Genomic DNA, 24,885 nt, shown 5'->3' on the forward strand with positions numbered 1-24,885 from the left:
CATGCTAACTGCTGTGATAATTATAAGGTTCCAGAGGAGAGCCCTCAAGCATCACTATCAAACACTTCCAAAGCTAAAGCAAGAGCAAGCACGGTTGTCTACTTTCTCCTCTTTTTTGTTGAACTATGAAAATAGGAAAAAATCACAGTACTGACTTAAGAGGACCAAATAATATATCCAACTAAAGTATGTATGTAAGTATGTATGCACGCATCTATCTATCTATCCATCCATCCATCAATCATCTATTTTGTTTCCAAGTCCACATAGCTAGTTGCCTCTACCACCATGAAGTATGAACTCAGGTACCAGGTTCTTTTTCCATTTTTACCTCTTAGTACTATTTGATGTTCTGAACTCCTATTTCACCAATTCTAAGCAAGGGGTTAGGGAACACTGAGAACCTCTCTATCTCAACACCTCAGATTCTATTACAGCCTAGAAAACTATCAAGTAGCTTATCTTTCCCCTCAGGAAAGGTATCTATTTTTTATTGCTCCTTCTATGATATGTTAGGAGAAACAAGGATGTGTTATAGAACCCTGTGTTAAAGCAATGTCTGTTATTGTTGTTGCTAGGTGAGGTTGAGTTATTTCCAACTCATAGTGACTCTATGTACAATAGAATGAAACACTGCCCAGTCCTGTGCCATCCTCATAATCGTTGTTATGCTTGAGCCCTGGGTGAATCCATCTCGTGGAGGGTCTTCCTCTTTTTTGCTGAACCTTTACTTTACCAAGTTTAATATTCTTCTCCAGGTACTGGTCCCTCCTGATAACATGTCCTAAGTATGTGAGATGAAGTCCTGCCACCCTTGTTTCTAAGGAGCATTCTGGTTGTACTTCTTCCAAGACAGATTTGTTCATTCTTCTGGCATTCAATAGTATACTCAACAGTCTTCATCAACTCCATAATTCAAAAGCATCAATTCTTCTGTCTTCCTTATTTATTTATTGTCCAGCTTTTGCTGGTGGTTGAAAACACCATGGCTTGGATCAGGCACACTTTAGTCACCAAAGTGACCTCTTTGCTTTTTAACACTTTAAAAAGGTCTTTTGTGGCAGATTTGCCCAGTGCAATGTGGCATTTTATTTCTTGACTGCTGCTTTCATGGATGTTAATTGTGGATCTAAGTAAAATGAAATCCTTGACAGCTTCAGTCTTTCTCCATTTATCATGATGTTGCGTACTGGTCCATTTGTGAGTATTTCTGTTTTCTTTTTGTTGAGGTATAATCCATACTGAAGACTGTAGTCTTTGATTTACATCAGTAAGTGCTTCAAGTCCTTTTCACTTTCAGCAAGCAAGGTTGTGTTATCTGCATATAGTCCAGCTTCTTGGATTATTTGCTCAGCATACAGATTGAATAAATATGGTGGAAGGATATGACCCTGACCCACACCTTTCCTGACTTTAAGCCACGCAATATTTATTTTGCAGGTAATTAAAATATGACACTCCGAGTCAAATCTAAATAAATTAACTCCAGGACTCATAATTTTCAATACAATGTTATAACTCTCTGTAGGCAAGAAAGAAGAGTTAGAAATATTCTGTTAGTTGTGTCTCATTTAACATGATGCTCTCAAAGATCCTGAAGACCAAAGCAGCTTTCATCTCCCAGTTAATAGATTTACTCATGCTAAGAATTGGGGCAGTTCTACGCTGTCCTACAGGGTGGCTAGGAGTCGGAATCAGCTCGATGGCACTGGGTACTGGCTTAAGAATCTCTCATCTATAAAAATTCTTCTAACTATCCTAATTGCCATTCAATGCAGGAATCAAATTATTTTAACGTAGAACTTTGGCAAGAAATGGGGGTACATCAATCAACTACAATTCTACAACGAGACCATAATTTAAATTCCGTGGGAGGGTACAAAGTAAAATTAACCAGCAGATGCCAGCGTCTCCTGAGTAATCAACAGTGATATAATCAACCATAGGAATCTCAGAATAGACAAAAAATACAGATAATACAGATTTTTAATGGTTTAAACTTGAATTAAACAAATCATTCTTGATGCTCCAGTTTTATTTCAACAATACAATGTAGAAGCATGTTAAATTCTTTGCTTTGGGGATACCACTGCTGAGATACAGGATTTGGGATGGGAGAGTGGCACTGGAGAGAGATGGAGGTGGAACATAAATTCAGTTTTGGGTGTACGCTTAAGATACCACCCAGATGAAGACATCCAATGCAAGTTGGAAACACGGTTTCCAGCTCAGGGGAGAGTTTGGAGCTGGAGATGTAGACTTAGTGATAAACATCGTAGAGATCAATGTGAAAGCCACGGGAGTGGTTACTTGCATATAGGGAGAGAGTAGCCTGTGGACAAAGGCAGAGAAAAATCTCCTCAAGAGAATGAAGAAAACTAAGAGGAAATGGTGGGGGCGGGGGAGAGAATTGAGAAGGGAGTGAGGTAAGAACTTGAGAAGTCAGGTAGACAGAGGATAAAAATTATTCCACTGGATTTTTATGTTATTTTTTCCCTTTAGTAAGAACTCTGCCCTTGTGTGGGGTCACAGGTGGAGATCTACGAAGAAAAAGAATAAGAAAAATCTTGTCCCAGGTTGAGGAGAAAATGGAGAATACGCTAGTATTCCAAGATGTTTGACAGGGAAGACAAGTGGTGAGGAGACTTGTTAGTATATGTGGGTCAAGGAGAAGAGGCCAAGAAAGATACACTTTGAAGGGCAAAATGTAGGGCTTAGCTGGAGAAGCAAAGTCCTAGACCAGGTGAGAGAATATGAGATTAAAGACACAAAGTTTGCAATGGGTTTGATGTTATTATATATGAGACTCCATTGGTAGGGAAAAAAGCAGAGAAGTAAGGCACAGATGGACTGCATTCTCTGGGAAGTGGAAGGCAGGTTCATGTGCAAAAAGTGAGGTAAGAGACTAAAAGACAGATTACCATCCCATTGCTTGAGATTCCATAGTCCTCCTTCCCTAAGATTTCCTACTCTTTACAGAGGAACAAAGGAGCGGATTGAACAAAATGTAGTTTATTTTCAAATTAAGATGCTTTCTTTATTTTAATATCACATTCCCTTTCCAATAATTTCAGTAAGTCTTCATATTATGTTACATTCACTAAATTTCTTTGTGTCTTCTGACTTTCAAAATACACATTTCAAGTTACGGCTTTCACCAAATATCATAATCTCTAGATATTTTTTGAGCCTATAGCCTATGACCCCTATGAGAATTCCTGAAATTAATACATTATTCTAGAAAAAATGTAAAAATTTTTCCTCCATGATTATTAAACAGATTGAATCTACTTTTCTCCTCAAAGTTGGCAAATTAATATACGACTACATGTTAGTATTATATAAATTATCACTAGGCCTTCGTATAATCACGTGTGTCATGTATAACAACAAAATGCAAACAGAAACAAAAATCTTGGTGATAAGCGACAGTGAGCAAAGAATTTTCATGTTACAGCTTCAAAATGGTTATGGTAAAATATGCTAACTAAACTGAAAGAATCACAGCGTCTGTTTTGCCAACTTTTCAAGTTTACCAAATTCTCCTCAGTCATTCCTTTTCTCTCTGAGTGTATCTTCTTGGAAAATTATCAAGTCTCCAAGTAAAGATAAAATATTCTCTGTGAATATGGGAATGTTGAAAATGTTTCATTTGATAGAGTATTTCTCAAAAACTAGCATAACTAAGATTGCCATCTCAAGAGAAAAGGGGGAAAAAACAAGAAGCAGAAAAGTATTTGAAAAGTAAAAGCTTCCTTTCAGTAACTTAGGAAGCATTGGCAATCAAAACTCTAGTTAATTCAATCACATACTGTCACTTTCAAGATTATGTCCACTCCATCCAAGCAAACACTTAAATAATTCTGACATAAAGTAGCATGTCTGTGGATGACGGTGTTTGTGACGGTTAATTTTATGTGTCTACTTGGCTAGGCTATGCTGCCCAGTTGTTTGGTTAAACACTAGTCCAGACTCTGTTATGAAGTCTTTATATATGATTAAATCAGTTCACCATAAGTAAAGCAGATTACCCCTCATAATATGGGTGAACTTCATTCAATCTGTTTAAGGCCTTAGGGGCAAAAAGGGAGTTTTCCCTTCTTGTTGTTTGACTTACAGATTTGGGGACACAAAGCTGTGGAAATATCCAGCCTGTCACCTGACCTATGGATTTTGGACTTCCCAGCCTCCCACAATCATGTGAACAAATTCCTCAAAATAAATGTGTTTCTCCCTGTATAAATCTCTCTGGTTCTGTTTCTCTAGAGAACCCTGACTAAGGCAGTATCAAAAAGGGTAACCTTTGGACAGCCTCAAAGACAGTGCCTAGAGTGGGCTAAGCACACATCCCTAACCCTCCCACCTTGCGTGGCAGTCAGATACACCAACCAATGAGAAGGACTGCTCTAGAGGGCTTCACTCTTTACATCTGTCCATTCTCCATTCTTTGTGAGTAGACTTTTCTCCTGATGCTTGTCATATTACAGTTCAAAGACTACTGCTCCATTTCTGGACACCATGGCCCCATTCCAGCAGGAAGAATGAAGAAGGCAAAAGGCAGAGGGACTTCACATGTGACCCTTTTTAAAAGGCGTTTCCAGAATCTCAATCAACAACTTCACATTGACATACTTAGTTGGAAGGAAGGCTGGGAAATTGAGATTTTGTGTTTCCAACTTCAGTGGAAAGGGAGGTATGGGTTGTGCACATCTCACTAGGACACAGCTAATGCTCAACAAGGACTTAAATGTTGTTGAATGATTCTGTCTCCTCACCATTATACCTCATCTCATCTTGTGTCTTGCTTCCTTGGTCCAGAACAAATCCTTTCCCTATGTAAAAACCTTAACCTGCTATTTTAAGCAACATTTTCCTAAAATTGCAGTATAATATACATACAGAAAAGTGCACAATATATAAGTGTAGAACCTGATGAATTTTGATAAAATGAACACACTGATGTAAGAGGAAACAGAACGTTACCAAAGCACTAAATCCTGTTAAGTTTATATCATACCTTTATCTTGAGATAATAAAACACACCTATAAAATCGATATGTGTATAAAAAGACTTGTTGACTTATTTTATGGATAATGACTGTTAAAAATATGAAGACCTGGATTTTCAAAATACAGAATGTGTTTAAATAGGGTTTTTTTTTTTTTTTTTTTTTTTGTAGTTTTGTAAAATCCATGAAACTGGCCACTTGGAAGGTGTTACAAAAGAGTGTTCTGTTGGAATTTTACCATGTTCTCTGTAAGATAGCTACAGACAGGCCCCAGTAATCCTAGATGAATTTAAGCTGCACTGCACTGTGAAGTACTGGTTTTAAATAGGCTAATGGGTACCTCTAAGGGGTGTATTTAAGTATTTCTGGAATCACTCATCACACAGCTGCTGAAGATGGCAAGAAAAAATAATTCTCCCTTATATTATATTTAAGTCAATGAAAAAAGAGCACTGACAGAGTCACGGTGATGGCTTAGCTTTCCCAACAATAACTTCCCTAAAGTACAGTAAATTCACATATATTACCTCAGTTGTATCCTTTCGCCATACTTATCCAATCCGTATGCTGAACAAATAATCCAAGAAGCTGGAATATATGAAGAAGAATGGGGCATCAGGATTGGAAGAAGACTCATTAACAATGTGTGATATGTAGGTGACATAGCCTTTTGCTTGCTGAAAGTGAAGAGGACTTGAAGCACTTACTGATGAAGATCAAAGACTATAGCCTTCACTATGGATTATACCTCAACATAAAGAAAACAAAAATCCTCACAACTGGACCAATAAGCAACATCATGATAAACGAAGAAAATATTGAAGTTGTCAAGGATTTCATTTTACTTGGATCTACAACGAGTGCTCATAGAAACAGCAGTCAAGAAATCAAATGATGTATTGCATTAGGCAAATCAGATACAAAAGACCTCTTTAAAGTATTAGAAAGCAAAAATGTCACTTTGAGGACTAAGGTGTGCCTGACCCAAACCGTGGTATTTTCAATCACCTCATATGCATGCAAAAGCTGGAAAATGAATTAGGAAGATTGAAGTAAAATTGATGCCTTTGAATTATGGTGTTGGCCAAGAATACTGAATATACAATGGACTGACAGAAGAACAAACAAATCTGTCTTGGAAGAAGTACGTCCAGAATACACCTTAGAAGCAAGGATGACAAGACTTCATCTCACACATTTTGGACATGTTATTAGGAGGAACCAGTCCCTGGAGAGGGACATCATGCTTGATAAGGTAGAAGGTCAGTGAAAGAGAGGAAGACCCTCAACAAGATGGACTGACATAGTGGCTGCAACAATGGGCTCAAACACAGCAACGACTGAGAGAACGGTGAAGGACTGGGCAACATTTCGGTCTGTTGTACATGGCGTCTCTGTGAGTTGACTGGGCAGCACCTAACAACACCACCACAGTTTACTCTCACCTTGAGCATAAAATGACATTCTACAGATGAGAAGGCATAGAGAGGCCAAATTACTTGCCTGCTTTCAAAAAAGTTAGTGATCCTGCCCTACTTCTCATGCTTCATCTCCTAAATCCTCCCCCTTCTTGCCTCCCTCCCTATACTCCAGCCACAATAGTACCCTTGTTGTCCGCAGAAACTGCAGGCACAATCTCACCTCCGGGCCTGTGCACTGGCTGTACCATCTCCTGAAGTTCTTGGCCTCTAGTCTTCTCTCTCCTCCTCCTTTGAATCTTTGCTCTATACTTCTATTCCAGTACAGCTTCCTCTTTCGTAACCATTCCCCATGCTTACTTATTTTAAATGTTTGAGGCAACTCTTAGTCCAAGCAGGTGTCATTTTTGCTTCCTCTTGCTGCCAAGGCTCCATTTCTTGGGGACAGATTGCTACCAAACTGCTTTTCCATTCAGAATGCACACCAGATGCCCTCACAATTCAAAGTGAAATACTAAGTTCTTAACCATGTGAGGATTTACATTCTAAGTTTTAAAAAACTCACTTAACTTTCTACTCTTCTAATAGAACAAAGTTTCCATTAAGCCATCCTTTTCTGTTAGTCGTAACACATTGCTTATATACAGTTTTACTCTCCCCATCATTAGGTGTTAATATTTGAGGCAACTTCAAGAGCACCTCAAGCTAGACCCATCATGGACTAAGAAGGGCTCACTATATTTAGCAGATACTGCTGTTGCCACTGCTGGATTCTCTTTCCTAGTCCCATACATGCAGGTTGGGGGAATCCTCATGAAAGCAAAGAACTGTCTTCTAATTTCTTGTTGAGTTTCCGGGAGAGACTGAAGTAAGGCTTCCCTCTCCGTTAACCTTCAGAGATTGCTACAAAGTCACTTCTGAGGACCATATGAAGCGGCATCAGTCACAGATTACCCCAGAAATAATGCCAATTAGACTAAATAACTCAATTTCCCATAATCCCAACCACATGGGTTTATAAAAACATGCTGATCCAAGTCAGGAAAGGTGGGGGTCTTCCCACACTCAAAACCCACATCAAAGAATAAGCATCAGCTTGAAGGTAGTGAGGAGGGAACTGGCAGAAAATTTAACTTGAGGATCTCATTCCCCAGCATAGCTTTCTACCCCAACTCCAAAACAGATCTCCCGGGACAGCTACCAGGGTCCATCTCAAACTGTACCCCTCAAAACTTCCTCTACTGGTTCTGCTATTGTGTTTGAAATTCCTGCAACCAACTGCTTTGGTTCAAGGTTTTGAGAACCAAAGTTAAGACACAAACCTTAAAAGGGGCAGAAACATACTACGCCATAGCTTAAAATATAAATGACATATAAATCAACTAATCACATCTGTTTGCTAGTAAAAAAGCAAGTGTTGCAAAAAGGGGCTCAATGACAGATATTTGTCTTTGTTTTATGACGTGTTTCTATCGCTCTCTTCTTTTATTGTGATAAGTCTACACACAACATAAAATTTGCCATTTCAATATCTTTACATGTATAATTGACATTAATTACTTTCATCATTGTGTAAGTATCACCACTATCCATTTCCAAATTTTTCCATCACCCTTAGGAGAAGCTCAGTGCCCCTCAAGCAATGATTCCCTTTTTCCCACCCCTGGTAACCAATTTTGTCTCAATATATTTAGCTATTCTAGATATTTAATATAAATAGGATCATACAGGATTTGTCCTTTTGTGGCTGACTCGTTTCACTTAGCATAATGTCTTCATGGTTCATACATATTGTAGCATGTATCAGAACTTCATTTCTCTTTGTTGTTATGTGCCGTCGAGTCAGTTTTGACTCACAGCAACCCTATGTATAACAGAAGAAAATACTGCCTGGTCCTGCACCATCCTCACAATCATTGTTATACTTGAACCCATTGATGCAGCCACTGTGTCAGTCCATCTTGTTGAGGGTCTTCCTCTTTTTCACTGACCCTCTAATTTACCAAGCATGATGTTCTTCTCCAGGGACTGGTCCTTCCTGATAATAAGTCCAAGCAAGACGAAATCTCGCCATCCTCGCTTCCAAGGAGCATTCTGGCTGTACTTCTTCCAAGGCAGGTTTTTTGTTCTTCTAGAAGTTCATGGTATATTCAATATTCTTCACCAACACCGTACTTCAAAGGCATCAATTCTTCTTCCATCTCCCTTATGCATTATCCAGTTTTCATATGCATAGGAGGCAACCAAAAATACCATGGCTTGGGTCAGGCGTACCTCAGCCCTCAAAGTGACATCTTCGCTTTTTAACACTCAAGAGGTCTTTTGCAGCAGATGTGCCCAATACATCATTTGATTTCTTAACTGCTGCTTCCATGGGTGTCGATTGTGGATCCAAGTAATATGAAATTCTTGACAATTTCAATATTTTCTCCATTTATCATGATGTTACTTATTGGTCCAGTTGTGAGGACTTTTATTTTCTTTATGTTGAGGTGTAATCCATACTGAAGCTGTAGTTTTTGATCTTTATCAGAATGTGCTTCAAGTGCTTTTAGCAAGCAAGATCGCATCATCTTTTTTCAGAAGTAGACTGTCAGATCCTTCTTCCTAGTCTACCTTAGTCTGGAACCTCCACTGAAACCTGTCTACCAAGAGTGACCCTGCTGGTATTTGAAATACTGGTAGTAAAACTTCCGGTATCACAGCAACACAGAAGCTGCCACAGTACTACAAACTGACAGATGCATGGTGGCATTTCTCTTAATGACTGAGTAATAAACCATTGTATGTATATAGCACATTTTGTTTCTCCATTCAGCTGATAATGGACATTTGGATTGTTTCTACCCTTTGGCTATCGTGTGTAGTGCTGCAATGAACATTAGTGTGCAAGTATCTGTTTGTGTTCCTGCTTCAGTTCTTCTGGGTATATACCTAGAAATGGAATTGCTGGATTATATGGTAATTCTAAGTATAACTTTCTGAAAAAGCACCAAATTGTTTCCCACAGTGGGTGTGCCGTTTTACATTCCCACAAGCAATGCACAAGGGTTCTAATTTCTCCACAGCCTCACCAACATCTGTTGTTTTCCATTTTCTTGATCATAACCATCTTGGTGGACATGAAGTGATGTCTCATTGTGGTTTTGATGTGCATTTCCTTAATGACCAATGATGCCGAATATTGTTTCATGTGCTCATTGGCCATTCGTATCTCTTCTTTGATGAAACGTCTATTCAACTCCTTTGCCCATTTTTAAATTCGGTTGTTTGTCTTTATTTTGAGGCAAAGCGTGGGAAGAAGAAGAAAGGAGAGAGATAAACCTATTCAAGGCATGGGGAAGTGGGAGGACAGAAGGGCTGGGATGGGAAAGTTCCATAAAGGGAAGACAGTCTCTAAAATAAGCCACCTATGAAGACGTCTATATTTTATAGACTGCTCTTGGATCAAAGATGGAGAAAGAGAGAGAATGCTTGTAAAAATAAACTTCTACTAATTCAGAGACAATCTCAGGTTGAATCAAGGCTAAGAAAAAAGGGAAACAAAACTAATGTATCTGAACACTTGATAAAGAATAATGCTATCGTACATAGTCACCATAGGGCAGCTTCCAATTCAATATAAACTGCTACAAAGGTAAAAGGGTGAGACATGAGGATGTTTGTCCATATTCAAGAAAGCAACTACCTTTTCTTCCCCCACACTGCCTCCTGAGCTCTGCCATGATTACTTGAGACAGTACCACTCAGAAAATTGTATTCTCTGACCACACCTCCCTGTCTCCCCAGTTTTCTCACTTTCTTGCTCCTCGTACCCTGGCTTTGCAGCCTCCTCACTATCTCCAGTTCCCCTGGCAATGCATCACTCTATGCCACTTTCCCCTACTGGATCGCTTAAGGAACTCTAGTGACACAGTGTTTAAAGTGCTGGGCTGCTAACAAAAAGGTCAGTGGTTCAAACCCACCAGCAGCTCCATGGCTGAAAGATGTGGTAGTCTGCTTCTATAAAGATTACAGCCTTGGAAACCCTATGGGGCAGTTCTACTCTGTCCTATGGGGTTATTATGAGTTGAAATTGATTCTATGGCAACAGGTAAAAAAAAAAAACCCACTGCCATTGAGTCCAACTTGGAGCCAACTTGACAACAACAACAACATCCAGGCTCTAGGCTGAGATGTCCAGACATTACCACCTGTCCTAGAGACCTGAAGTGCAAAATGCTGCTGATCTTGGGAAGACTAAACTTTTCATCTTGTTCAAGCCCATATCAGGCCATCTCTAGGAGATAAGATAGGACACACTAGATATTATTCTTTCTGTTTCTAGTATTTTAAACTGCCTTTCTTCTGTTGGCACCACCTCACCTCCCATCCCTCCTCCTCCATAGGCAAAAAAAAAAAAAAAAAAACAACCATTGCTGTAGAGTTGAATTCCAACTCATAGCGACCCTATAAAGCAGAGTAGAACTGCCCCATGGGGTTTCCAAAGCTGTAAAGTTTTATGGAAGCGGACTGCCATATCCTTCTCCTGCAGAGTAGCTGGGGGGTTTGAACTGCTGACCTTTTGGTCAGCAGCTGGCTGCTTAACCACTGTGCCACCAAGACTCCTCCACAGGCTGTAAAGGTGCTTAATTCCCTTTCATGTTATAAATTGATATTTTGGCTTCTCCAAAACCCCATCTGGTCATCACTCCATTTCTCCAATCCCTCCCTTTTTACTGAGTTCCACAAAACCACAGCTTTCACTAAGGACATCGCATTCTTTACCACCTACTCTCATTGCCCCCTTGCCTTGATTAAAAAAAAAAAGGCGATAGTACTCTTATAATAATGTCGGTTTTGATTTGTTATTTACCAAAATCAGTGGTCCTCAGACTAGGAATGGGTGGGTTGCATTCCCTGGCTTCCATGACCTTCCTTCTCCTATTTTTGCTCCTCCCTCATGGAGATGGGTTTTCTGACCCCTTCCTTATGTGATAACAGAAGACAATATCCAGTTTCATTCTCTTGGCTTGATTCTCTTTTCATTGCATCATGCTCATTCACTGCCTTTAGTCACAATCCACATGTAAATTACTTTAAAACCTTAACTTTTGGACCAGGCATCACCGTTAGATGCCTTAGACCTCTGCCCCAAATTCCTTGCTTCTTGGACAGATCCACCAGGATGCCTTCAGTCAACACATCTGTCTGCTGCTGAACGCCTTATCTAACTTCACAAACTGGTCCAACTTCTCTTCCATTCCTTATTATGGTGGCCACTCACACTACCACCTAAACCAGAACCCTTGGGAGCCATCTCAGATTCCTGCCCCCTCATACCATCCCTACCCCTTGTCCGTACCACTTCAGTATACAAGAAACTTCCAATTGCTGGCCAAGCATTCAGAGGGTGGGCTAAGCAGGCATCAATCCTTTAAAAAGTGCAGTTTCTAACACAGCACTGATGTCTAAATCTAAACTATTATAATCAATTTGCATAGGCCTGCTTTCTATCTAAGGCCTATGGGCTGAAGATAAAGCAAAGAAAGACTCTTTATAAAAGTATTTGATTGGTAGGTCATGGGTGCATAAAAACAACTGTCCCAGGGACCCCCCTCTACTGACAGGATGACACCTCCATGGCTTCGCTCAAGCGGCTGGCTTCACCTGGAACGGCTCCTCACCATTCTCTGGAAGGCTTTGTCTCCTTTAAGGCCTTAAAAAAAAAAAATTGGCTTCTTCTGCCTGTACCTCCTGCAGAGCTAGAACAGACTCCTCCCTCCAGAATCCTTCTGCCAGTTATATCTCAGAACTTCTATTCATATTATTGCTCTTATTTATAGATCTATCTCCCTTACTAGACGTTAAGCATCTTGAGGGACAGGATTGGGCTTGATGACTATTTTGGATCCCTGCTACACAATGGCATATTCTACTAGTTTGTTAGATGGATAAATAAATCTGAGCTAACAACTTATGAAAAGAAGAAGATACTTCTGACACCTTTACATTAGCAGAGGAAATAAATGAAGATGTGTTGAGTATTTGAAGGATCCTTTCCAAGAAATAGTCTTTCATTAAAAGGAAGTGGAAGGAGAAAGCCACAGAATATAAAATTCCACAGAAGAAACTTAGTAATCATGGTCAACAAAATCCCTAACCTGGCTCTTGTATTAAGAACACATCTTGTATTAACAAGTCACAATAGCTCTAGAACAGAGTCAAGTGTTTTTTCAGAAGTGCTGTTCGTAGTAATTATAATCCCCAGCCCGTAAACAATATAGGGTGTTACTTTCACACAAGGATGTATTGAGGAGTTGCCATAAATATTTTAAGTGGGACAATAATGTATGGCAGAAATATCTCCAATTTAATTGTCAAGAAAGTAAGTGGAGATAATCCTTTTGAGAATATTGAATAACAGACGCCAAAGAAAAATATTTGAATAGAAGCCTGGAGAATATATTACCGTCTCAGAGATGACTGACATCCCATTTATATTTCACTATGTGTTAAAGTGGTAACCCCCTACAACGTGATTATTTTCAGAAGCAAGATTATTTGAGAGATTCATAAGTTACAGGAGATATAATTAACCTTGGATCAAGTGCAAGTTGGCAACTCAAATCCTTCTAGAAATCAAGCAGAGTATGACTCAATCAATCAAGCATGCTGGCTGGCAGAAAGGTAACAGTCAGGTAACTTAGATGATGCTTGCTTAGAGAAAAGGGAATAAGTCAAGTTTGCTCTACTGCATCAGTTGAGTATCTTGAAAAATTAGGGTTTAATATTTTTGACAGTGCCTCATCAATTTCTCAGCACAATGAGGATGCTATTGTCCCATGGAGGCAGAGATGTATATAAATCATATCAACATAGTAGTCACTCTCTCTCCCTCTTTGTTCCTTCATTAGTGTTACCTTTATTCGTTCAACAATTATTTGAATATTAATTCTGCAGTAGACACTGGGCTAAATTTTTCGGGATATGAACTACATAATCCTGTCCTATGAATCTCACCATTTGCTAGTAGAAGCATAAAACAAATGAGCAAACACATAAATGTTTCAAAAAGATAAACTTTTATGAAGGATATCTGTGTATGCTGTTACAAAATAACTTGTGGGTCAGGCTGCCTATGTATACATAGGTTAGTCAGATAAGGTGGAAAGGATGCCAACTCAGCATACTAGAATTCTGAAGCAAGTTTCAGGGGAACAAAAGGCAAGAGAGTTAATGGAGGTAACAAGGAAATAATTGTAAATCATTGAACCTATCTTCATAAACAACAAAGACAAATAGAGACAGTGCTAAAGGAAAGAGAAAAATGTGAACTAATAGATTGGTGGTCTTCTTGAGAGTGAAACATCATTGGTGGAAGTATATAACCAGATGAATAAGGACAGGAGGTTTGGTCAGAGAATAGGACATATGTGACTTTGGTATTGAAGGTGGTGGTATTTCCAGTCACAACAGGATCTGAGGTGTGGCCCCAGGCGGTGTGGTTAAGGTGGAATGGACAAAAAAGTCACTGGAAATGAGAAGATCAAAGAACTAAGAGACAAGAAAAGGAATTTAGACAACTCATTCTTCCCAGTTTTTGGAAAAGCTGATCCATAAAAATATTTGCTTAAAGTTGACATTTCACTTTTCTTTAAGGCAATGGCCCCCAAATCTGATACTTATCTTTCTTTTTTCCTCTGAGTAATACACCTGGCATTACGCAAATCTGTTGCAAAAGACCTCTCTAAAGTGTTAAAAATGCAAAGACTTCAATTTGCAGACTGAGGTGTGCCTGACCCAAGCCATGGTATTTTCAGCTCATATGTATGTGAGACCTGGACAATGAATAAGGAAGACTGAAGAAGAATTGATGCCTTGGAATTGTGGTGTTGGCAAAGAATATTCAGTATACCATGGACTGCCACAAGAACAAACAAATCTGTCTTGGAAGAAGTACAACAAGAATGCTCCTTAGAAGCAAGGATGGAGAGACTTTGTCACATACTTTGCACATGTTATCAGGAGGGACCAAGCCCTGAAGAAGGACATCATGCTTGGTAGAGGGTCAGCAAAAAAAAGGAAGACCCTCGACGAGATGGATTAACACAGTGACTGCAACAATGGGCTCAAACATAGCAATGATTGTGAGGATGGCATAGGACCTGGCAGTGTTTCATTCTGTTGTACATATAGGGTCACTATGAGTTGGAACTGACTCCGTGGTACCTAACACACAACAACAATACGCTCTAAATAAAGGAGGACTCATGACTTCAATATATGAGAGTCCCTTTTTTTTTCACTCCCGTTCCACCAGGTCTTCCTTTCCTATTCACAACTGTATCATTTTTCCTGCTAAACAATGACATTCTCCAACCCCCCAAATCCTCATTCAACACACTCCACTTAGAGCATAGCTCTGCTACTCAGAGAGCTTTGACCTTCTGGATCTAATATGTGGCTTCCACAAATATCCTCAGGTGTGTACAACAAATATTAACTTATTAACAAACCCAGACCCGGTGCCGCCGGACAGGAGACCCTGAATTTCCCCTGGTTATTCATTTTCCACTAAGCCACCAGGAAACCCTGGTAGCTTAGTGGTTAAGAGCTATGGCTGCTAACTAAAAGGTTGGCAGTTCAAATCTACCAGGTGCTCCTTGGAAACTCTATGGAGCAGTTCTACTCTGTCCTATAGGGTCTCCATGAGTCGGAATTGACTCGATAGCAGCAGGTTTCTGGTTTTGGTTTATTCATTTTCCAAGATGAACATGTCACCAGGCCATCCATGTTTTAAAGAGATCAGTCTCCAGAAAAAGAGAAGAAGACTGAGTTTCATGTTTCCTACTGGGAACTATTGCATATTTATAAAATTTCAAGCTGTATTATACATATTTTTATAACTGCATCTACACCAAAGGTATTTATACAACAATGATTTTCTCCATCAAACTGAAAAGTGTGCACCTGCCCAAGGTAAACTGTTTCAAAATTATTAACGAGTGTTTTTCATACAAGGATTTAAATGGCTTTAAAAATAACTTATGTAATTACAAAATCAATTCTGTTTACCATTGAAAATTGGGAAATAAAAAGGCACAATGAAATACAATCATAATCTCACCACCCCTAGGTATAAACTTTGGTAATATTTACCTTCTTTTTAGATATCCAATTCTGAAAAAAAAAATACATCCCACTGTATATGAGAAGCCCTGGTGGCATAGTAGTTAACAGCTTGGCTGCTAACAAAAAGGTCTGCAGTTCAAACCCACTAGTCGCTCCTTAGAAACCCTGTAGGCCAGTTCTACTCCATCCTCTAAAGTCACTATGGGTCAGAATCACTTCAACGGCAATGGGTTTTTTCGGTCCTGTATATGAAGTTCCCAGCAGTACCTGATTAACAAAGGTTTGTAGAACGGATGAATATAGAATACATTCTGTTTTGTTACCTACTTTAAAATGTCTTTATTTTGTTGTTGTTGTTAGGTGCCATTGAGTCAGTTCCAATTCATAGCGACCCTATGTACAAGAGAATGAAACACTGCCCCAACTTGCGTCATCCTCACAATCGTTGCTATGCTTCAGCCCATTGCTGTAGACACTGTGTCAATCCATCTCGTTGAGGGTCTTCCTCTTTTTTGCTGACCTTCCACTTTACCAAGGATGATGTCCTGCTCCAGGGACTGGTCCCTCCTGATAACATGTCCAAAGTACATGAGACGAAGTCTCATCATCCTCACTTCTAAGGAGCGTCCTGGCTTTACTTTGTCCAAGACAGATTTGTTTGTTCTTTTGGCAGTCTATAGTATACTCAGTATATTCTATTGTACATAGTGTCTCCATGAGTTGGAACTGACATGATGGCACCTGACAACAAGTATATTCAATATTCTTAGCCAACACCATAATTCAAATGCATCAATTCTTCTTCGGTCTTCCTTGTTCATTGTCCAGCTTTTGTATGCATATGAGGCAATTGAAAATACCATGGCTTGAGTCAGGCACACCTTAGTCCTCAAAGTGGTATCTTTGCTTTTCAACACTTTAAAGAGGTATTTTGCAGCAGGTTTCCCCCAATGCAATAGGTTTTTTGATTTCTTGACTGCTACTTCCACGGTTGTTAATTGTAGATCCAAGTAAAATGAAATCCCTGACAACTTTAGAGGCTTAGGGTTGTAGTTTCATGAGACATCCTACTTAACTGGCATAATAATGCGTTTAGTGTTTCTGTCCTACCTTCTAGTTTGTTGTGTAGTTTCTGTGATGTTAAAAGCTTGTAAGAGGACATCCAAGGCACACCTATTGGTCTCTATTCACCTGGAGCAATAGATATCATTTCATTCTACTAGGTTGACTAAGATTAAAAACAAACAAACAAAACAAAACAAAAAAATGTAAAATAACAAATGTTGGTAAGGGTGTGGAAAAATTGGAACCCTTATCTATTGCTAGCGGGAATGCAAAATGGTACCGTCACTGTGCAAAACAGTGTGGCAGTTCCTCAAAAACCTAAAAATAGAAGTACCATAAAAACCTGTTGCCATCAAGCCCGTTCCAACTCACAGCAACCCTATAGAACAGAGTAGAACTGACCCATAGAGTTTCCAAAGAGCATCGGTTGGATTCAAACTGCCAATCTTTTGGTTAGCAGTCATAGGTTTTAACCCTATGCTACCAGGGTTATTCCACTCTTAGGTAGAACACTTTGGGTGTATACTCTTAAGTATCTACCCCAAAAATTTGAAAGCAGGGACTCAAACAGAGATTTGTATACCGATGCTCACTGCAGCACTATTCGCAATAGCCCAAAGGTGGAAATAACCTTAAATGTCCATCAAAAGATGAATGGATAAATAAAATGTGGTATATAATGTAATACTACTAAGCCAGTAAGAGAAACGAAATCTTGATATATGCTACAATATGGATGCAGCTTGAATACATTATGCTGAGTGAAATAAGTCAATCACAAAAGGACAAATATTGTATGACCTGACTTATATAAAAAGACAAAAATGCAAATGTATACAGACCAAAGTTTATTTGTGGCTACCAGGGGTGGGAGGGAGGAGGAAAGGGGGGTTATTGCTTTGTAGTATTGAGTTTTGATTTATGTTGATGGAAAAATTGCATTGATTAAGGGTAGGGTTGCATAGCTGATTATTTTAAATTTGGTCAATAAGTTGTACACCTGTAAAAAGTTGAACTGGCAAAAGTTGTATAATAGACGTATTTACAGCAGTGATTTAAAAAATAAAGAAGTTGCTGAGGCTGCTATGTACAACCAAACACCTCATGGAATTTGGTTCCTTGTTTTGGAGTTTTAGAGTCACGGTTTTATGGGACATCCTAGTTAATTGGCATAATACATGTTTAGTTTTTCTGTTCTACTTCCTAGTTTTTTGCACAGTTCCTGGGGTCTTAAAAGCTTGCAAAAGGCTATCCAAGGCACAGTAATTGGTCTCTATGCACCTGGAGCAACAGAAGAAGAAGGAGAGTCAGGAATAGGAGGAGGAAATGGAATGTGTGGCTTATTGCCTCCATGAACGGCTGCCTCCTTTGCCACGGGACCAGAAGCGCTAGATGATGCCCAGCTACCATTACTGAACATTCTGATCAAAGATTCTTTAGAAGAATCCTGGTCAAAAGTAGAACAGAATTTCTACAGAATTTATCAAAGAATTCTGATCAAATGTAGAACAAAAATTCAAATTCTCATGGACACCAGACTTTCTGGAGCCATGGAGGCTGAATGAACCCCTGAAACGATTGCCCTGTGTAATATTTATACCTTAAACCTTTATACCTTATATCTTAAGCCAAAAATAATGCTGAAGTCTTCTTAAAAACTCAATATTCACCTTGAGCATTATGCTCTTTTAAGAACTACCAACCATATTTTTATGCAAACAATGTGCGCTTTCTACATTTGTTTGCCAACTGTGTCCTCCCCCCTCGAGATATTTTCGTAAACCCCACGATACTATCATGGCACTTATGAAAATATCTTGTTGGGGGAGGGCGCAGTTGGCAAACAAATTTGGAAAGTATATGTTATTTACATCAAAACATGGTATATAGGATCAAATTGACAACATCAACTTGAAATATTCTATAGGAACTTTATGGAGCAGTGAATTTACGTTAATGGGAGGGGAATAACTCAGAAATGAGGGGTGAGAATGGTTGCACAATTTGAAGAATGTACTCAAAGTCAATGAATTATACATGTGGAAACTGCTGAACTGGTGTATATTTTGCTGCGTATATTCTCAACAACAACAAAATAAATGAAATTTCAAAAAAAAAAAAAAGAATGAAAGGATATTTGTAAGACCGTGATTATACTATGATCCATAGAATGAAAACTTTTAGAAAAATACATTTTTAAGAGTGTTATTCTTAAATGAAAAGTATGTACATTTTTAATTTTGATAATATTGCACAAAATCTCTCTAAAATATATCACCATCATAGCGTAAAAGAATGTTCACTGCACTATCTTCTTGTGCCACAATTTCTTTAATTTTTGTCCATTTGATAGGTGACAATGGTATCTTTTGGTTGTTCTTTGAGTTGTTATTGTCCATTTGTTTTACTACATTTATGTCTCTAAAATGAAATGTACAGAAACAGGATAGAGGTATTTGACAACAACACATTAGAAAAGAGGTCAGAGCAGTTTTAGTTGGAACGTGCAACGACTCTATGGTGTGATACCGTTCCATTAATAAAGTGTGTCCCATTCACCAGCAGTGATAGTCCCATTCATTTCTATCCTGGAAAGATTTTCTAGGGTCTTATATTGAGTTCTGGATAACACACTTTGAGAGAGGTACTTATAATCTGGTACTTTGCCATGACGATAAAGTACCTTCCTGAGGCCAATGAATATAAGACGTAGTTAAACATTTTGGAAATATTTGGCCTAAAATGGAGACTTCCATGGAGGGAAGAGAATGTAGCAAAAAGAAATTACCATGACACATGTAAAGAAATATCTGAATAACTGATGGATGATAGACTACAAAGTTCATCATCATAATTAAAAAAAAGAAAGATTTGAGAGTAGAATTTATAAGGAGACTCTTACAACCTATGAAAATATTTCCTAACAAAGTAGAACTGTCTTCTCTAATCCTCTAGAGTTTTAGACTGAGGTTGAATGATAATAGCTAAGGGCTAGAACAAGGATCTTTACCTTCTTCTCTAACTTTGACATCACTGATGATTTGAGGGTACAAACCCCGTTTTCATAGAGATAACTCACTTAATCTAGTTCTCTCACTGAAATTTCTAGCATGGTCTGTTTTTCCAACCAAATGATGTGAGTGTCTCATTTAGCTCTCAGCATAGAGGTAAATGCCACTTTGGTTTATTAAACTTTTAGTTTATTACCCAACCATTATCAAAAATGTATATTTAAATTTACAACTGTTTGTCTTGAAGCTTAATATCTATTTGAGCTTCATGCCTACAGGATGGCAAGAAGAATGTACTCAGAGGCCTATTACTTCCCAATTTCCTTGTGGTAGGACTAGCATTGACAGAACGACAAATATTTCCAGTAAGTGAAAAATGAATATTTAATACTGGACCTAGTGTCTGAATTTATAAAGATGCAGTTCATTGTAGTTCTTTCAGAAGATTCTCTTCAACTTCTCTGGCTGACGAAATGACAGACTGTGGCCTAGCAGCCTTTGCTATCTCCACAATCTACTTTCTAAGAATAAAATCTAACTCTTGAGTGTCAACCTGATGCCAACCTGCTCAATTCCTAAAGAGATTAAACCAATATCACTGTCATGGATTGAATTATATCCCCCCCCCCAAAAAACATGTGTATTAACTTGGCTACGCCATGATTTCCAGTATTCTGTGGCCGTCCTCCATTTTGTGATTGTACTTTTATGTTAAAGAAGATTAGGGTGGGATTGTAACACCCTTACCAGGTCACATTCCTGATGCAATGTAAAGGGAGTGTCCCTGGGGTGTAGCCTGCACCACTTTTTATATCTCAAGAGATAAAAGGGAAAGGAAGCAAGTAGAGAGTTGAGAACTTCATACTACCAAGAAAGCAACCCCAGAAGCATAAAGCATCCTTTGGACCTGAGGTTCCTGCACTGAGATGATCCCAGACCAAGGCAAGAATGATATATTACAAGGTCCTTCCTCCAGAGCCGACAGAAAGAAAAGGTCTTCCCTTGGAGCTTGCACCCTGAGTTCAGATTTCTAGCCTACTGGACTGTGAGAGGATAAACCTCTTTTTTTTAAGCCATCCACTTGTGGTATTTCTGTTACAGCAGCACTAGATGACTAAGACAATCACAAACATGACTAACTGGCTTCTCTCATGTATAAACCCTCCTCCACCAAGGAGTTAGAGATTCTACATCATACACCTAGCTCCAGAAGGACAGAGAACATTGAGAGTGGCCAAATGCATTGTAGAAGCTAAACAGTAAAAGACATTAATATAAAGACACATGTTGAAAAGTCAAAGACTATGGGAGAGACAGTATGGAAAGGCATCTAACAATGGTCAAGGTAGGTAAAAAAAAAAAAAAAAAAGAAAGGGATATCTAATTATCCAGTTTACTCTTACAAACCTTTACTTTTACAACAAGATACGGAGCTAGTAAACAAGAAAGATTCTGGGGAGAGGTCCTACTGTTTTAGAGATCCTACTATGTTACTACTGGAAACCCTCGTGGTGTAGTGGTTAACACCTATGGTTGCAAACCAAAGGTCAGCAGCTCAAATCCACTAGGTCCTCCTTGGAAACTATATGGGGCAGTTCTACTCTGTCCTATAGGGTCCCTATGAGTTGGAATATATTGGACAGCAACTGGTTTGGTTTTTGGTTATATCACTATTGTCCCTATGGGAAAACAAATCACGAAAGCCTTATACATAACCCTTGTCAAGAAGGTTTTTCAGGTCATGGCTGAGAATAATTTAATGGGTCACTCTTCTTCTTCACTACAATCTGAAAGGAGAAGAGGGTCACTGGCTAGAAATATTGACTCATCCATGAGGAAAATGTTAGATAGTTGTTGTTGTTAGGTGCCACCAAGTCAGTTCTGATTCATAGGGACCCTATGTACAACAGAACAAAACACTGCCCAGTCCTGCACCATCCTCACAATCGTTGTTACACTTGAGCCCATTGTTGCAGCCACTGTGTCAATCCATCTTCTTCAGGGTCTTCTTCTTTTTCACTGTCCCTCTACTTCATCAAGCATGATGTCCTTCAGGGACCGATCCCTCCTAATTAACATGGCCAAAGTATGTGAGACAAAGTCTCACCATCCTCTCTTCTAAAGAATATTCTGGCTGTACTTCTTCCAAGACAGATTTGTTCATTCTTTTGGCAGTCTACAGTATATTCAATATTCCTTGCCAACACCATAATTCAAAGGCATAAACTCTTCTTTGGTGTTCCTTATTCATTGTCCCACTTTTGCATGCATATGAGGCAACTGAAAATACCATGGCTTGGGTCAGGCACGCCTTAGTCCTCAAAGTGACATCTTTGCTGTTTAACACTTTAAAGAGGTATTTTGCAGCAGATCTGCCCAATGCAATGCATCCTTTGATTTCTTGCTGCTTCTTCCATGGGTATTGATTGTGGATCCACGCAAAATGAAATCCTTGACAAGGTCAATCTTTTCTCCGTTTATCATGATGTTGCTTATGGGTCCGGTTGTGAGGATTTTTGTTTTCTTTATGTTGAGGTGTAATCCATACTGAAGGCTGTAGTCTTTAACCGTCGTCAGTAACTGCTTCAATTTCTCTTCACTTTCAGCGAGCAAGTTTGTGTCAGCTGCATAATGCAGTTGCTAAAATGAGTCTTCTTTCAATCCTAATGCAACGTTCCCTTCGTATAGTCCAGCTTCTTTGATTATTTGCTCAGCATAGGATTGAATAAGTATGGTGAAAGAATACAACCCTGACACGCATCTTTCCTGACTTTAAACCATACAGTACCCACTTGTTCGTTCAAATCACTGCCTCTTGATCCATGTACAGGTTTCTCATAAGCACAATCAAGTGTTCTGCAATTCCCATTCTTCGAAATGTTATCCATAATTTGTTATGATCCACAATGTCAAATGCCTTTGCATAGTCAATAAAACACAGGTAAACATCTGCTTTCAACCAGGATCCATCTGACATCTGCAATGATATTCCTAATTCCATATCCTCTTCTGAATCCAGTTTGAATTTCTGGCAGTTCCCTGTCATAGTACTGCTGTATCTGCTTTTGAATGATCTTCAGCAAAATTTTACTTGCATGTGATATTAATGGTATTGTTTGATAATTTCTGCACTCAGTTGGATTACCTTTCTTTGGAATGGGCATAAGTATGGATCTTTTCCAGGTGGTTGGCCATGTAGCTGTCTTCCAAATTTCTTGGCATAGACAAGCAAACACTTCCAGTACTGCACCCATTTGTTGGAACATCTCAGTAGGTATTCCATCAATTCCTGGAGCATTGTTTGTCACCAGTGTCTTCAGTACGGCTTGGACCTCTTCCTTCAGTACCGTCGGTTCTTGATCATATGCTACCTTCTGAAATGATTGAACGTCTACCTATTCTTTTTGGTACAGTCACTTTATATATTCCTTCCATTTTCTTTTTATGCTTCCTGCATTGTTCAGTATTTTGCCCATAGAATCCTTAAATATTGCAATTTGAGGCTTGAATTTTTTCTTCAGTTATTTCAGCTTAAGAAATGCTGAGTGTATTCTTCCCTTTTGGTTTTCTAACTCTGAGTCTTTGCATATGTCATTATAATACTTTATTTTGTCCTCTTGAGCTACCCTTTGAAATCTTCTGTTCAGTTCTTTTACTTCACCATTTCTTCCTTTCGCTTAAGCTACTCTATGTTCAAGAGCAACTTTCAGAGTCTATTCTGACATCTATTTTGGTCTTTTCTTTCTTTCTTGTATTTTAATGACCTCTTGCTTTCTTCATGTATGATGTCCTTGATGTCAATCCACAACTCGTCTGGTCTCCAGTCATTAGTGTTCAATGAGTCAAATCTATTCCTCAGATGGTCTCTAAATTCCAGTGTGATATATTCAAGGTCATACTTTGGCTCTCATAGACTTGTTATAATTTTCTTCAGTTTCAACTTGAACTTCCATATGAAAAGCAGTTGATGGTCTGTACCTCAATCATTCTCTGGCCTTGTTCTGACTGATGATATTGAGTTTTTCCATTATCTCTTTCCACAGATGTAGTCGATTTGACTCCTGCATATTCCATCCAGCAAGGTCCACATGTATAATCGCCATTTATGTTGTTGAAAAAAGGTATTTGCAAAGAAGAAGTTGTTGGTTTTGCAAAATTCTATCATGTGATCTCCAGCATCATTTCTATCACTCAGGCCATATTTTCCAACTACTGATTCTTTTTTGTTTCCAACTTTTACATTCTAATTATCAGTAATTACCAATGCATTTTGATTGCATGTTTGATCAATTTCAGACTGCAGAACTTGGTAAAAATCTTCAGTTTCTTCATCTTTGGCATTATTGGTTGGTGTGTAAATTTGAAGAATATTAAGTGGTCTTCCTTGTATCCATATGGATATTATCCTATCACTGACATTGCTGTACTTCAGGATAGATCTTGAAATTTTTTTTTTTTTTTGGATGATGAATGCAATGCCACCTCTCTTCAATTTGTCATTGCCAGCATAGAAGACTATATGATTGTCTGATTCAAAATGGCCAGTACCAATCCATTTAGCTCACTAATGTCTAGGATATCGATGTTTATGTGTTCCATTTCATTTTTGATGATTTCCAATTTTCCTAGATTAATACTTCATACATTTCACATTCCTATTATTAACGGATGTCTGCAGCTATTTGTTCTCATTTTGGGTCATGCCACATGAGCAAATGAAGGTATTGAAAGCTTGACTCTATCCACATCAGTAAGGCTGGCTCTACTTTGAGGAGATAGCTCTTCGTCAGTCCTCTTCTGAGTACCTTCTAACCTAAGGAGCTCATCTTCCAGCACTATATCAGACAATGTTCCACTGCTATTCATAAGGTTTTCACTGGCTAATTTTTTTTCAGAAGTAGACTGCCAGGTTTTTCTTCCTAGTCAGGATTAGTCTGGAAGCTCAGCTGAAACCTGTCTGCCATGGGTGACCCTGCTGGTATTTGAATACTGGTGGCAAAGCTTCCAGGATCACACCAACATGCAAGCCCCCACAGTACGACAAACAGTACACACAGCTAATTCCTCCTTTTCGTCTTGTTCCTAAAAGTGTCATTGAAACTTCAAACTCTGCCAAGTATGTATGCTCTTGTCAATCTTAAAAGTTTATGATATGCTGAAGACAAAAATAATTAGATTGCACATCCTGTATTAAATATATCATGGACTACTAAAAGAACAAACAAATCTGTCTTAGAAGTATAGCCAGAATGCTCCTTAGAAGCAAGG

General features: G+C 38.8%; 1 protein-coding gene across 3 annotated transcripts in view; it reads right to left on the minus strand.

The window, feature by feature from the left end:
* The window catches only part of PAK5 (p21 (RAC1) activated kinase 5), a 320,036-nt gene that overhangs the window by 248,663 nt on the left and 46,488 nt on the right, over positions 1-24,885 (minus strand). The gene's annotated exons all lie outside the window — the stretch shown is intronic.

The sequence above is a fragment of the Elephas maximus genome, chromosome 25 (genome assembly GCF_024166365.1).
Source record: "Elephas maximus indicus isolate mEleMax1 chromosome 25, mEleMax1 primary haplotype, whole genome shotgun sequence".
Taxonomy (NCBI): Eukaryota; Metazoa; Chordata; class Mammalia; order Proboscidea; family Elephantidae; genus Elephas; species Elephas maximus.